Genomic DNA, 4,677 nt, shown 5'->3' on the forward strand with positions numbered 1-4,677 from the left:
TTAAAAGAAGACATAAATAAGGTCAACAAACATACGGGGTAAAAAAGCTCAGTATCACTCATAATTAGAGAAAGGCAAAGCAAAACCACAATGAGATTTGATCCTATTCCTATCAAACTACCAATGACATTCTTCACAAAACTAGAAAAATTATTTTAAAATTCATATGGAACCAAAAAAAAGAAGTTTGAATAGCCAAGGCAATCCTAAGCCAAAAGAACAAAGCTGGAGGTATCATGTTACCTGACTTCCATACTACAGGGCTACAGTAATCCAAACAGCACAATACTAGTACAAAAATAGACACATAGACTAATAGAACAGACTAAAGAGCCCAGAAATAAGGCTGCACACCTACAACCATCTGATCTTCGACAAAGCTGACAAAAACAACCAATGAGAAAAGGACTGCCTATTCAATAAATGTTGCTGGGATATTTGACTAGCCATATTCAGAAGATAAAACTGGACCCCTTCCTTACACCATATACAAAAATCAGCTCAAGATGGGTTAAAGACTTAAATGTAAAACCCAAAACTGTAAAAACCCTGGAAGACAACCTATGCAATACCATAGGAACTAGCAAGGATTTCATGAGGAAGATCCCAAAAGCAATCACAGCAAAAGCAAAAATTGACAAATGGGATATAATTAAATTTAAGAGCTTCTGCATAGCAAAAGAAACCATTAACAAAGTAAACAGACAACTTACAGATTGGGAGAAAGTATTTGGAAACTACACATTTGGCAAAAGTCTAATATCCAGCATCTATAAGGGATTTAAATAAATTTACAAGAAAAAAACAACCCCATTAAAAAGTGGGCAAAGGACATGAACAGACAGTTTTTAAAAGAAGACATAAATAGGGTCAACAAACATACGGGGTAAAAAAGCTCAGTATCACTCATAATTAGAGAAAGGCAAAGCAAAACCACAATGAGATACCATCTCACACCAGTCAGAATGGCTATTACTAAATAGTCAAAACATAACAGATGCTGGCAAGGTTGTGAAGAAAAGCGAACACTTATACACTGTTGGTGAGAGTGTAAATTAGTTCAGCCATTGTGGAAAGCAGTGTGGTGATTCCTCAAAGAGCTAAAAACAGAACTACCATTCAGCCCAGCAATCCCATTACTGGGTGTATACCCAAAGGAATATAAATTGTTCTACCATAAAGACACATGCACACATATGTTCACTGGAGCACTAGTCACAATAGCAAACACACGGAATCAACCTAAATGCCCATTAATGACATATTAAAGAAAATGTGATACATATATACCGTGGAATACTATGCAGCCATAAAAAGATCAAGATCATGTCCTTTGCAGGAACATGGATGGAGGTGGAGGCCATTATCCTTAGCAAACTGACACAGAAACAGAAAACCAAATGCCACATGTTGTGACTTACAAGTGGGAGCTAAATAATGAGATCAAATGGACACCAAGAGGGGAACAACAGACATGGGGCCTACTGGAGGGTAGAGTTTGGGAAAAGGGAGAGAAACAGAAAAAATAACTGTTGGGCACTAGGTCTAGTACCTGGGTGATGAAATCATTTACAGAACAAACTCCTGTGACACCAGTTTACCTATATAACAAACCTGCACATGTACCCCAAAACCTAAAAATTAGAAAAGAAAGAAAAGAAAGAAAAGAAAGAAAAGAAAGGAAGGAAGGAAGGAAGGAAGGAAGGAAGGAAGGAAGGAAGGAAAAGAAAACAGATGATCCTAGATTATCCAGGTATCACTAATGGAATCACAAGGGTCCTTATTAGAGCTAGGCAGAAAGATCAGACTCAATAGAAGATATGACAGAAGCAAAAGATTGGAGGTAAGGAATAGGAAATGAAGGGGCCATACTCAAACAATGCAGGTGACCTCTAGAAACTGAAATAGGGAAGGAAACAGAATCTGCCTTGAAGCCTGCAGAAGGAGCACAGTCCTGAAAATACCTTGGTTTTTGACTTTTGGCCTCCAAAACTTTAAAAGAATAAATCCTGTGTTGTTTTAAGCTCCTGCATTTGTAGTAATTTGTCACAGAAGTCACAGGAAACTGGTACATACAAAGTATTTTTAGTGGCCTCTTTGACCACACTAAAACTTCCTCTGCTGGTGAGTTAAAGCTTCCTCTCAATTCCATGCTTTAAACAGTCCTAAGGAGTCCCCTAATGCCGGGCATCTGGTGTCCTGAGTGGGTCCAAGATGTCCAATCTGCTTCTAGCAGCTGTTCAGAAACTACACTGACAGCAAAGTCAGCCATGAAGACTCCCATTCATTTCAATGAGGAGAAAGTAAGTTTATAAGCAATTTTGCAAAGGGTAACTATGTCATAATTGCAGCTTCAGTGTATCTGCTATGACAGAGGAGAAATCTATTTTGAAGAGCGATTTATTTTCTTTTACTAATTGTGTATTGAAACAAGTAAGATTCCCTGACATCAAACAGACCAGTTCTGAGGTTTTACCCAAGATAATTGAACAGCTCCAGCTTCTGCAGTGTTTATCAAAATACAAAAGAAAAAGTAGAGGTCATCTTTTTTTGATAGCAGATGGGACTCTTGCAAGCTAAGGGAGAGAAAGCTATGTCATACATGGAGATAGGGTACTTCCAAGGGTCTGTAGGTTTAGAAGCATGGCCTGCCTGGCTCACGCACACTCCTGCTGCTGAGGCCAAAGACATCCCACCAATATGTCTGAGAGTGTCAGTGCTGGAGGCAATGAGCCCACTCTGGCCACATGCTTACCAAGGGACAGGTGGGGCCTGTGTCCCCTGAGCTGGCTGTGGGCAGGTGGATGGGCAGCTGAGCAGCCTAGCGGAGAGTGGGCTGGCAATGAGCTCCTAGCCCAGCCTTTAGGAGCCATGGAAGCACAGGGACAAGCACAAGGCTATGGGATGCAAAGTGACCCAAGGACAGGTGAGTCACAGGAATCTCTATTGCAATCATGCAGAATTGATGTGGTCTGACCTGCCACCACCTCACATTCCTGAGGGGAACAGCCAAGCTGGTGACTAGCATCCAGGCCATAACTGCAAACCCACACTGGGCAGGATCTCCCTTCTGTGTGTCCAAGTGTTCTCAAGTTAGATTTTTAACAATTTTTAAAATGGCTGAGTTCAGGCTTAAAACCAACCACAAAAATGGATCTCAACACAGCTCTAAAGCCAGGGGTGCATCCAGTAATCCCAACGCAGTGAATCCCAGAGGCCAGGTGTCCATGGGCCTACATCCCCTCTCAGCACTGACCAGCACTGAGTTGATTTTACTCTTTACAAGTAAAAAAAAAAAAAAAAAAACACACTGAGTAATCTTGCACGTGACTACCAGAAACTGTCTTGTTGGAAACAAAATCTATTTACATTTAATGAAAAGCCTGGCCACAGGCTTCATCTGCCACACTTACAGCACAGTGCAATGCACACAATAAACCAAACCACAAAGGCAGTTTCTGGCACGCACAGCACAGAGTTCTTTGCCACATGGGAGTAAAGCAGACATTTTAAGAGGAGGAGGGAGATGGAGAAGGGTGTCACAGTCACTTCTAGTTCTGGAGCTTACTGGACACCAGTCCAGTCCTTCATGGAGCTGGTCACCACGGGCGCCACAGGTGGCCTGAATGTACCAGTTCCTGTGGAGCAGGGAATGCAGCCCCAGCTTGTCTGTGATCTCAGTGGTATTCATGGTGTTGAGGAGGGCCTACTTGTTGGTGAACACCAGGGGGACCACATTCCAGAGCTCATCCTCAGCCAACATCCTCATGAGCTCCTCATGGACCTTGTTCATGTGCTCTCTGTCACTACTGTCCTCCATAAAGATCAGGCCTTATGTGTTCTGGAAGTAGTGGCACCACAGAGGCCAGATCTTGTGCTGGCCTGCCATGTACCACACAGTGAAGCTGATGTTCTTAGACTCCATGGGTCTGCATTGAAGCCTGTGATGGAAATGGTGGTCACAATCTCATGCAGCTTCAGCTTATACAGAATCATCATCTTGCCTGCAGCATCCAGGCCCACCATGAGGACAAGTGTTTCTTTTCTGCCAAAAACACCCTTAAAGCGGTTGGTAAAGATATTCCCCATGGACCCTCAGCCTCCCAAGTAGCTGGAACTACAGGCGTGCACCACCACACCTGGCTAACGTATACATTTTTAGTAGAGAAGGGGGTTTTGCCATGTTGGCCAGGCTGGTCTCGAACTCCTGGCGTCAAGTGATCCGCCCACCTCAGCCTCCCAAAGTGTTGGGATTACAGGCATGAGCCACCATGCCTGGCCTCCATCAAATAACTTTTTAAAAAACCAGTTTTCTCAACTTCCTTGCATTGCTGTCTTCCCTTCACACTCCCTGGAGTTTGTCTCCACATCTAGACTTTCCCTGAGCTTCTGATCACACTGGCAAATATCACACAATTTTCCAATTGCTATCGTTCTAAGTCAAGGGTCTTATCTGGGCTCCCCTTCCTGCTCCATAACCCCTTCTTCTGTCTTTGGTCAAATCCCTTTTCCACTTCTTGAAGTGATGCTTCAAACTTCATTGTCTCCTTAGGCTTCCTACTCTCCCCTCCGCAATCCCAGCCCTCCCTCAGGAAATTATCTCATTTCACACTTCATGGTAATTTCAACTTCTTGCCCCCTGTCTCACCACTACCTTCATTTAAGGCCAAGCTTCCT

General features: G+C 43.1%; 1 pseudogene; it reads right to left on the reverse strand.

The window, feature by feature from the left end:
* Positions 1-3,409: 3,409 nt before the first annotated feature.
* Positions 3,410-4,089, reverse strand: LOC117090854 (annotated as a pseudogene).
* Between the last annotated feature and the right edge of the window lie 588 nt (positions 4,090-4,677).

The sequence above is a fragment of the Trachypithecus francoisi genome, unplaced genomic scaffold (genome assembly GCF_009764315.1).
Source record: "Trachypithecus francoisi isolate TF-2019V2 unplaced genomic scaffold, Tfra_2.0 Lachesis_group11, whole genome shotgun sequence".
NCBI lineage: Eukaryota > Metazoa > Chordata > Mammalia > Primates > Cercopithecidae > Trachypithecus > Trachypithecus francoisi.